Below are 12,628 nucleotides of genomic sequence, written 5' to 3' on the forward strand. Positions count from 1 at the left end.
GTATATTATATAAAAAGGAATCATATCCTTTCCTCAATCAACATGAGTGTGAATGTATGGCATTCCACTTCTAATTGATGTTTTTATGAAGAAATAAAATACTTGGTTTCGAAAAGATGACTTTAGGATCCTTGTTATATCATTAAAAGTAGGTACTGCAGATTGAAACATTACACAAACATGAAGTGGGAAACAATGTGCATGGTCATTCGATCTCTCTAGATGTTTCGCTTCGGTGCCAACTTAAAGTAACTATCACTTGCGAGTTATATTTTTTAAATTATAATATATTAGCATTTGGTGCTCACTGAGCATAATCTTCATTTTTTATTTGGTGCTCGCGCTTGCAACTCAACTAGAGCTGAGAATACCGTAGAAATGCTGGACTCTGACTCTGGAGATCGACGTCGTCCGTCGTCGAGCATCGCGAGAACATCGTGCACAATGCATGGATGAGAGAGAGAGAGAGAGACAGAGAGAGAGGGGGGGGGGGGCTAACCAGGTCACGTGGATTGCATGCTCAATGAAGGACTTTAGAAGAAATCATTTTCTTTTTAACCAAAGGGCTACAGGGCTAGCTGATGTGATCGAAAAATGGTGAGAAAATTAAGTCCGTAAGTTAAAATGCAGAAATATGGATGGTCCATATAGTTTGTAAGTGATGAGGACAGTTGCATGGATCTCGCATCCCAACGATTAGGTCGATTTGAAGTTAAAGAGTCGACGTTAACTCCGCAGCAGTGCACGAGTCGCCGGGAGAGCCATATTGTTATTATTGTTTTACGGCTGTTAGTGGTCTTATTAGTATTAGGGTTACAGCTCAGCTGCTGGTTACCCGCTCATAGGCTGGTGATGTTTTTTTTTTAAATAAAAAAAATCCGTCAGCTCTCTCGCCTCTGCAGTCGGGAAGTAGCTGTGACGCTGCACGACGAGTGGTACAATACAAAGGAGGGCGTACGATCACTGATCAGATCAAAACTGGGCGTAGACGTGCGTACGACAACGGCTCCCGTGACGCGACAGAGCGAATAGCGACGATGTTCGCAAAGCCGTCCCATTAGATGCAGGCCGCAGGAATAACTGCGAGCACGCGCGCGCAAATATAGAGACCCGCAGCGATAGCGTCAGTGATCACACCAGTGTCATAAATAAACTTTTCTTCTAACCAGTGAAAAAAAAAAGATAACCTTCACGCCCAACCGGTTTTTAATGATAATGGGTTCTATAACTAAAACTACAAAAATTGGAATCTTTAAATTTGGAATCTTTAAATTTAAGGTGAACAAAAATTATAGCCTGTTTTTCTCAATTTAAACCGTGAAAATTACATTAAAGGATGGTTTTTTCGACAGTGGATCACACCCAAAAACCTCTGCGAAATAGTGACAACTAGACAGCAAATATTTGGAGTTTCTTTGTAAAAATTAAATTTGCAATCTTTTTAACAATCACATGATTTGAAACCAAAATCAATCAAGTAGAATAATATTGGGTCCTCAAGTACAAGACCTTAGGACCTTAGAGGACCTTGACTTTACGTGTGTATGTGACATTATTTTTTTTTGAATTTCTCAAGTCTCTCTCCTGATGTCTCTCGATGCTTCTTCATAACCACCTTAAGATGTCGATAAAAGGTGGACCACAACAACTAGAGCCATTCGAAGCCATGGCCTCCAACGCAAGAGAGAGAGAGAGAGAGAGAGAGAGAGAGAGAGAGAGAGAGAGAGAGAGAGCGATGATGTTAAAAAGAAATTATTGATCTTGCATAATAGAGTGAAATCGAGAGAGAAAACGATCTTTGTTTTTTTTGGACATTCATATTCGGGTTTTTCCATAGTTGCCTTATCTTTAAGATTTTCAAAGAGAGAGAGAGAGAGAGAGAGAGAGAGAGAGAGAGAGAGAGCAACTGAATGGTACTACACATTTTTTTAATTAATGTTTAGACTAAGGTTACCCCCCACGTGCTTGCAAAGTTTGGTGACCATCGGAGCATGTTTGGGTTAGCAATTAGCACCTAGTGTGGATTTTTCAAGTCTCTTGGTACTTAAGAGGCCATGAAAAATCCGTGGATACAGCAAGATTCAGGTTTGCCATGTTATGTAGACCTATGCATACAAGGTGGTTGAAACCAATGAAAGTGCAAGATTTTCTTGAGTATATAGTGTCTACTCAAATGGGTAGTTTATGGTTCAAAAGAGGAGAGCCATTTTCACAAACGTTGTTTACATTTGATGGTGTAGGAGTCACTTGCATGTGGGACTCAAGGATTGGATTTGCAATTGGGATGCCTATTTTCATGCCTTTCCTTGTGACGAGATTGACAAAGTGAAGAAAGTTAACACTCATTTAAAGGGAAGGGCTAGATCTTGGTGGATGAAGGAAATGCACAAATATAATTGGGATTAGTCAAATTTGACATATGATGTTGTGCAACACCCAAGAGAAAAAGTGCTTTAGAGATCAATGCATGGTATTCTCACTTGAGGACTCTCTCTCTAGCTATATGGATAGATATTGGTACCTTTTATTTTTCGTTCCTAACAACAACTAGAAGGAAAGTATATATGGTTTTCTGCAAAGATTAGAAAAATACTTCATCCAAGTATCTGAAAGTATTGTGCAATTCGATGGGTGTTGGTGGGACTTGTCCACATGCATACCCAAAGCGTCAATCATAAGGGCAAGTTTATCGAGCTAAGCAAGATAGAAATGAAATGAGTTAGTGGTACCCATTCTTGGCTACAATTCACACTTGAGAGGGGATGGAATGCTTCAACTCATGTTGTAAGATTTGGGTATCAAAAGGAATAAAAGAGATTACCCGCTCACTCAACCTTTTGTTCATTACATGGACTATGATTATGTTGGCCTTTGTGAGTTTATCCAGGGTATCCTTAGGGACAGTACACTTCCTAAAAATTTTGAAAAGCAAGTGATTTTGAAGCCATACACTCAAGTGCAAGTAGTTTTAAACACTATCTCATGTGATGATTTTGCTCCGATATGCATAGATTTTTTTTTTAAATGTTGGAAACATCGATATGTGTTGATGTAGCAACCCATTGTGAGCCAATGATGAGCTTTATGATGCCTATAAAATTTTAGCCAATTGATAGTTTTGTGGGCGAGATTTCTTCACCTTTCTCAAGGACTCTTCACACTTGGCTTCATGATGCATTGATTCATGATTGTTGTGGGCAAAAGCACATGTGGATTGGCATCGAACTTCTTGGGGATGACTCATCTTTTCTTGGGGTTGGTCTTCAACAAGAGATATTGATGTGCATGAGATGATTGAGTCCATATGTTTGGTTTTGCTTTGGGCACTACACCTTCTATAGATGCATGTATCCATGTGCATGATGACTTTGCGGAAGAGATGGATACCTATGTTCACGAGAGATTGGACATTTGTGTATCTACTTTGTATGATGCTCATGGTGTGGACATTTGTGATGCCCATACTTTGTATGACGCTCATAGTGTGGACTTATGTGATTCTCAGACATCGATTAGTGTTACTCATGCATTGTTTGGTGTGGACTTCCACGCCTTGGATTCACCTATGGATAGTGTTGGTCATGCATTGATAGGTGGTCCATTGACTACATTTATGAATCCAACTTATGATGATTTTCCAAGTTTGGACTAGAAGGTTTATGATTGTGAGATTTATGAGACCACTTCATGTGTGGATGCCTTATGAGAGTCTAGTATTAATGGGAATCATGCCTATGTTCAATTTGAGGATCACACTTGGGACACTAAAAAGGATTACACATGCAATGATGATGATGCATGGGATATTAGCAGGTTCTATGCTCATTGCATAGAGGACGATACCGAGGAAGTGACACCTATGGAGAGTTAGTGGGATGATTATGCTTACAACTTTACTAATATGGATATTAGCTAGGAGGTGTGTATCTTTGGACCTTGTGGATGCCGACATGAGGTAATGGTTTATGCGATTGGGGAATTCACTTTTGGATGTGCTTTGTGCTATTTGGAATATAATTTTGATGGAGAGCACATGACTAGCTTCGTCATAGATGATGGTCCTTTACATTTCCCATTTGATCCATGAGGATACATACTTAGCCTTGCCTCTGATGATGATTTTTGACTTTGGCCATTTGATCCAGGTGGGAGATTGTTTAGCTTCATCATCAACAAGAGACCCTCATCCTTTCCATTCGACCCTGGGGTTCATACTATTCATGTTATGGTATTTAGATTTTCCCAGTGGCCTATGTCATGATTTTGGCTTCCATACATACCTTCTTGTATATATTGCTTGATTTTTTCATGAACACTGGACCCTTTGATTTTGAGGATGAAATCATTATAGTTGGAAGGGATGGTTTGTTAGATTAGGTCTAGGACCATGGTCATGGGCTCAAGTATAAAAGGGGGCTCATGGATCACTATTGTATCTTTTGGACATATTTTGATATTGGTCATCTTGACTCTTGGAGCCTCATGACTAGCATACCTTGGCTTATGGAAGGCTATTTCCATCCTTTGGTGAAAGTCTAAATCACATTAGGCATTGTGTATGATTTCTTGCTAATTGCTTTGTTAATCAACATAATGATTTGTCCCAAATCTCAGCTTATGGTCACTCTATCTTAAGAGATCGATTGGATGATAAGATATTTATAGTATTTTGATATTGCATGTTTGTTCTAAACGTCGAGGATATGTCTATTAATATCAGGAAGGGGAGGAGTTAAGCATACATAATGCTTGTGCTATGTGGAACAATGCATGTAATTTGTCCTTTGATGATGCAAGTCAAGGATGTATATTTTGTACTATTTGTCAAAAAGTGTAAAAATGCAAAAGCGAGCTTAGAACATGTGAATCTATGAATATTTAGTTGAGTGCAATTAGAGTGTCACTGTAACTGCCAAACCCACATAGATTGGTGGCATATTATGCCAATTATGGGTTTGAAGCCCTAAAAGATGGGATTCAAAAAGCAACAAGGAGATGTCGATCTAGGTGTGCTACTTATTTAACAGTTCTTATTACATTGCAAAAGAAGATTTTGTCTTTAGAAAGTTTCTAATGCTTCTTGACTTACTATCAATATGTGGTGTGCAATCATTATATCGAAAGATTTATACCAAAATGATACATGTAGGTTGATTTTTAACATTTTTTCGGACGGATTTGAACATGTAAAAAATCCCTGAAAGCGTCAATATGCACATCGAAAAAAGCATCTATAAAGAACCATCGATATGTGCATCGAAAAATACGCATCGATATTTGCATCGAAATACGCATCGTTAAAACCATTGAAAGTAATAGTTATTTTTTGACCCCGATTTTGACACTTATTGGGATGCTAGTTTTGATGCTGACAACGACACTTATTATTATTTGCGACTAGTATCTTGACATTGACAATGACCCTTTTTGCGATGCTTATTTCGACGATTATATGGACAAATTTAGGTTTTATTTTATTTTTTAAATAATGGTACACCTAGGTGCAGTCCTGTAGCTGGGTGTACCAGTATACCAGTTTTATAAATTACATCCCTGTTCTCTACTAAAAGGTCATGAAACTTAAATTTTTATTAAGTAACAAAAGTTACATAGCTCATAATGGAGCTGACAAAAAGTACACAAAAGAGGTATAGAGTTGACAAAAAGAAGTTCACAAAAGAGGCCCGACTCCTATACATGGAACCGAATCATCATCCTTGTCCTCAGCATTTGGCACTAGTCCCTACAAAAGAGTATTCAAGGGAAAAAAACTTATAAATGACAAGGAGAAAATTAATTGATGGGTGGAAAATGTAGAGGTTTACCATATTCACCACATCCGTCCAATTCACGCTGTGGCCCTCTCACCGCTTAAGTTGCTCTAGGAGGGCATACGTCTCGTGCATTAGGGCATACCTTTCCTCCACATGCATAACTCACAGCACGATCAACCACTCGCAATTGGAAGCATGATGAATGAGTACTTATTTAAAAAAATGAAATACCCATTATGCCAAAAGAAAGTGAGTTATATGTGAATTAACCCTTACAAAGTAGGTGTGGAAAGCATCCCAACCATCGCTTCCAAGATGGGAGCTCCCTATGCTCTCCATTCCCTGCACTGCGGCCTCCTTCTCCTTTGGGGATTTGCATGGTGCTTTCTATACTCCTCTTCCCAAATATTTTGTGACCAATTCCAAGGTTTTAATCCCCCCCAACTTTACTTGCGTGTGATGTCGTTGTGCCAGTGCTTCATCACGTTCACCATGTGATCTTTTATCCATCTAGGATGGACCTCATCACTACACCTGGTGTGCTGACATAAACTCACTTTTGATTTGATTCACGACTCATTCCTTCTTGCGCTATCAATTTTATGCCATGTAGTCATGTAGTCATGAGAAAAGGCTACATGGCATAAATCGTGGATTCGAGACTTCATCTCATTGCTAACGTCATCCAAGACCACACTTCCATCCACTAGTTGATAGTGGGAATGAGCTGGATTGGGAGGGTAGAGAGATATGTGTTGTTGAAGAGGTGGGGTGAGTACGAGCGCGGTATCCCTTGCACAACACTGGCAATGGCTGGGTGCTCACAGCGCTGAGGAGAAGAAGCGTATGTGGAGTCACCACCACGACGACAACCTGTTGAATGATCTCGTCTTCACGACTAGAACTAGTCAAGTGAGCTATGGGTGGGGTTTGTGTGATGTGCCATGGAGTGTCCGAGGGCATGGCTGTGTAGTGTGTTGTGATGGCTGTGCAGCAGCAGAAGTGCAAGCGCCTCCCTCCAAGTAGGCTTGTTCCATAGCCCTTTGCTCGAGGATCATCTGCAACATGAAATGATAAAATTGGATCAGGGACATTGCATGTGGTGTAGGCAAGGTGGAGAGATTGGGGCTATCTGTGGGTGTGTCATCAGGTGTACGATCCATGGTCTACACAAACAAAACAAAGTATATTAGCTACTTTTGAAGCTCTATAAATCAAAAGCATTAAGCTCTATGCATAAGGGCTTATGCATAACAGAAGAATGCTTTAAAGCTTAAACAAAAAAGGTAACATGTGATATTAGAACATTGTTGAGACCTTCTACAATACTACTTAGACAAGTAGGGTGGATAGCACCCCTTTTAAATGATGAATTCTGAGGACTTTTCACACGCTCCCCACTATTAAACCAAAGGCAACTTCTCTTTTACAAGAGAAGGATAGTGAAAACATTGAGGGCTTCCCCTCCACTATAACCACCTACTCATGGATAACCACTCCTAACTTGACTTAAATAGCATTATAGAAGGCCTAAAACAATGCCCCATATGTCTATGCATAAGCCTAAATCCTAAACCTGGCACCCAATGGTGCAATAAACATGAATTTGCATGAATAAGAGATCTTACCTTGATAATGTCAAGCGGAAGGAGAGGACAACAACACAAAAATGCTCTAACAGATAAATGCTTAAAGCTTAAACAAATGAGGCAACATGTGATATTCAAACATTGTTGAGACCTTCTATAATACTGCTTAGACAGGTAGGGTGGACAGTGCCCCTTTTGGATGATAGCTTCTAAAGACTTTCCACACAATCCCCACTATTAAAGCCAAAGGAGACTTCTCTTTTACAAGAGAAGGATAGTGAAAAGATCGAGGGGTTTCCCTCCACCATAACTACCTACTCACCGATAACCACTCCTAACTTGACTTAAACAACATTCTAGATGGCCTACAATAATGCCCCATATCTCTATGCGTAAGCCCAAACCTTAAACCCAGCACCCAAGGGTGCAATAAACATGAGGTTGCATGAATAAGAGAGCTTACCTCAACAATTTCAAGCTGAAGGAGAGGACAACAACACAATAATTCTCTAACAGACGAATGCTTTAAAGCTTAAACAAACGAGGTAAGATGTGATATTCGAACATTGTTGAGACCTTCTACAATACTTCTTAGACAAGTAGGGTGGACATTGCCCCTTTTTAATGATAGCTTTTGAGGACTTTCTACATGCTCCCCACTATTATATCCAAAGGCAACTTCTCTTTTACAAGAGAAGGATAGTGAAAAGATCATTAAGGGCTCCCCCTCCACTATAACCACCTACTCGCCGATAACTACTCCTAACTTGACTTAAATAGCATTTTAGATGGCCTACAATAATGCCCCATATCTCTATGCATAAGTTTAAGCCCTAAAACTGGCACCCAAGGGTGTAATAAACATGAGTTGCATAAGAGAGATTACCTCGACAATGCCAAGCCGAGGGAGAGGACAACAATGCAAGACCTACAGAACATAAAATGAGAAAAAGTGATTAGTTACACATTGTCTATTGCATAAGCTAAACCCTAAGCCTATTGCATAAGTTCTATGCATAAGTCTATTACATAAGGGCTTATGCATAAGGCTATTTCATAAGCCTATGCATAAGGGCTTATGCATAAACCCTAAACCCTAAGATTATGCATAAACCCTAAATCCTAAGCCTATTCATAAACCCTAAACCCCAATCCTATTGTGTAAGGTCCATAAGCCTATGCGCATAAGCCTATTGCATAAGGACTTATGCATAAGGCTATTGCATAAGCCTATGCATAAGGGCTTATGCATAAGCCTATTCCATAAGGGCTTATGCATAAACCCTAAAACCTAAGCCTATTGCATAAGGGCTTATCCTAAGCATATACATAAACCCTAAAACCTAAGCCTATTACATAAGGGCTTATCCATAAGCCTATGCATAAGGATTATACATAAGCCTATTGCATAAGGGCTCATGCATAAGCCTAGATGCATTAAGCATGTATGCATAGAGCAACATGCATAGAGCTTGTCGGAGAGGTAAAAACCTAAGCAAGAGCTTGCAAGACTATGCATAAATCTTGCATGGAGGTAAACCTAATCAAGAAGCTTTCCTGGCTTCTTACAAGCTTGCAAGAAGCCTATGCAAGCTTTATGCATGCTCTATGTATAAGCTTTATGCGTGCTCTATGAATAAGCTTCATGCAAGCTTACAAGTAGCCTATGCGTAGATCTTGCAAGAAGCCTATGCAAGCTCTATGCATGAGCTTCTTGCATAAACTCTTTACAAGGAAATAAGCCTATACAGCATGCTTTATCTATCCACCTCTCCATCTCCGGGCCTCTTGTATACAAGTAAAAAAAGAAAAAGAAAAAATCAAAGCAGCAAGGGTTTACAGTCCATACTTGGAAGTGAAGAGATTGTGTAAAGATAGGAAAACGTGTAAATACACACAACACAAGAAAACCAACAAGCAAATCATACCATTAATAGAGATTGGGAAGGCAAAGGAAACAAAGTCCCTTTCATAACCTTAAAGCTTCAATCTCTTTGCATAAACTTGAAGCTGTATGCGTAATCTTCAGTCTCTTTACCTAAGCTTAAGCCTTATGCATAGATATTGAGCATAATGCTTAAGCTTATGTATAAGCCTTAAGCTTAGCCTCAAGCTCGATGCATGCATGCTTAAACCTAAGCTAATCCTAAACCCCAGCACCCAAGGGTGCAATTATTAAAAGAAAATAAAATGAACAAACAAAAACAAGACAAAGGTGAAGGGCTACCTGGAATCTTATCAAATTAGAAAGCCGCAAACAAACACACAATTAGAAGCTACATATTAGAGACACACACATAATAAATAACTGAAACAAGAAAGGGATGGTAGAAGGGAGAGAAGAGAACCTGCTAACTTTTGGAGAGGACAAGCAAAACTAGGTTTCAAAAACACTAATAGTGAGGCGTCGTAGTTTTGTTAATAATAATTCCCAACATCGAAATAGGCATCGATATATCGGCATCAAAATAACCGTCAAAAATGTGTCTATGGATAATGTTTTTGACACGTGTTTCGACGGTGTTTGTGGTAGTTATTTCAATGCCTATTTTGATGAGAGCCTCTTAATTGCATTTTTTTCCAATTCACATTCAAATTTTGACTTTTTTTCGACCCGACACCTTTCCATAAACAACAATAATATAGCGACTAGGCCATGCATGAAGTATAAAAGAATCTCCATTTGGACCCAAATTCACATGAGTATTCAACATACATGGAGCCCATGAGTACTATGAACCTTTCAAATTTTATCAATTTAGAGGAGAAAACGTTGTTTCCATGCAGTCGTTATACAGGTACCAAGTCGCCCATTGGGGAAGAGCCTCAAGGACAAGGGCTTGGCATTGTGAGAGAAGATTAATATATTTTGCATCTTAAACTCAAGTGCTATGGAGAAATGGATCGAAAGGTATCTTAAACTCAAGTGCTATTATGGAGAAATGGATCGAAAGGTATAACCTAGCAAAGAGGGAAAGAGACCGAGATCGTTTGAATTTTAGAAAGAGTTGAACAACTAGAGCATTGCCATACCCAAATTCACTCGCTCAACTTCAAGAATTTCCTTCTAGTAGATGGCTTTAGCAAACCATAAAACATGTAAAATAGAGCGGCGAGATTATAAGCAACGAGAAGGAGGAGCTTGCATATGGTTGTGATTACCATGTAAGGAGGAGCTTGCATATGGTTGCGATTACCATGTAAGTGAGTTTTATATGTACACAAGAAACTTTAAGACACAGTCTTATATAAGTCTTTGTTCTTGATACAATTTCATGATCTTCTTTTACTTGCAGTATCATAAATTTGGTGCACTTTGGTCACGCGGTCGTAACTTTTGAGTGGAGCGAATAAATAAGAAGAGAAAAATATTTGATTGCGGTGCCAAAATAAATTTCATGCAAGAAAGTCGATCAAGTGCAAGTGATCTAAGTAGTGAAGCCAATTGGCATGCTTGATTACTATGGAACGATATAAAACATTATCAAGGTTGGGTTCAAAAAGTTTTCTATGTTCATTTTTTATGTGAAGTAGTTCAAGGTAGTGACTCAAGGACCACAAGCAACCATGCACAAAGATAAGAGCGAAAATGTTCAAGTAGACTCGACAAAGATATGGACAAACCAAAGGGACACATTTACGCTACCAAAGCATTGTGAATAGGTCGTCCTTAAGGAAAACTTGAGAGGTGGTTGTTTGTAATCTAAATTGATCTGCGCACTAAACAAATATTTGAAGATATGGAAATATTAGATGAAGTAGAGGTTGAGGAACCCACTCAAGAAGCACAAGAAATAGATACTAATCTAGTTGAACAACTAGAAGAAGGATCAAATGAAGGTATAATAATTCAACAATTACTATCACTTGAATCAGAAGCAAACACAACAACTAATCTTTTGGAACTCGAAGAAGAAATAGAAGAACAACTTTTAACACAGCCACCTCTAATGCCTGAAATAGAAGAGGACGATAACGGAGGTTACACCAATTGATAAAGATGCAATGGAGCGGTATTTCTAGAAATAGATGTATTCAGAGTCATGGATCTAGCTGAGAGGACAAGAGAGTCGATGATGAGCTATAACATCTTATTTCAATTTTATTTACCAAGAAATACTTGGTTTTGTCAATGTTTTCTTTTTTCGTACACTTACTTTTTTAAAGAAGTCCCAAAAAATAGTTTTTGATGTGATTTTCGATGCTTGTAATAACGACCTTTATTTTAATGCGCTTTTCAACGTTCATCTTCGCCAGTTATTTTGACGATCTATTTTGACGTGTATATCAACATATATTTTGACAGCGTGGCTACCGTCAAAACTAGGCGCGACGGAAATGGGTCATCCTATAGTAGTGTATATAAGTGAATCGATATAAAGTTTTGTTAGTCAGAATAATTTAAAGTCTTCTCCTTTTTATGGCATTTTGGTAGTCGAGTCAACTGATATTTTAATTATGGAAAATTTTATTGTATATGCAAGTTACATGCTTTACTTTGGTCCATGCACACCTTTCTTGGGTTTGTTGAAAATCAAGGATCGTACTACAAAGGGATTATTAGAGTCTGCTTTTACTACCTTTCTGGATGGTTATGATCTTGATTCTTTAAAGCTAGTTAGCTTTGGAACATATGACACAAGTGTTATAAATGGACTTGCAACATTAATGTATAAAAGAATTCCTTTCATGATTTCTATACATTGTGTTGCGTATCGGACATATTTGTGCATGTCTGATGCCTTTACAGGAGCCACAAATGCCAAGAAGAAGAGTTAGATTGTTCACATCTTAGAATGGAAAAAATTCATAAGCTAAGATGGCTCAGTAGACACAAAGTTGTGGTAAAGGTATGTGAGGCCTTGGAGCCTCTTATTTTGTTCATTAAAGAAGATAATGAAAGGCTATACAAGATGGTTATAAATTTTAGGTTTCTATACATGTTGCACTTTTTGGTTGATATGCTTGATCACTTAGTTGTAACTCTCTCTTCTTTTTTGTAAAAAAAACTTTGTCGATGTGACAAACATCCCTAGTTTGATAGGCTCCACAATTGCAATGTTAGACATGTGGAGTTTTCTATTAGTCCTTTGGAGATCAATGTAAATACTAAGGGATATGATGGATTTGGATTTCCATCTATACTAGAGTTTGGTGGACATGTGGACATTGGGAAAGGTACAAGCTCTTGATTTTCAAACACAATTATGCTTGGAAGTTACTCACAGTTACAAATCAGGTTTGTTGATTCATCGTGCATTTTGA

This window comes from Cibotium barometz, chromosome 1, assembly GCF_041138505.1.
Source record: "Cibotium barometz isolate CiBa-2024 chromosome 1, ASM4113850v1, whole genome shotgun sequence".
Lineage (NCBI taxonomy): Eukaryota > Viridiplantae > Streptophyta > Polypodiopsida > Cyatheales > Cibotiaceae > Cibotium > Cibotium barometz.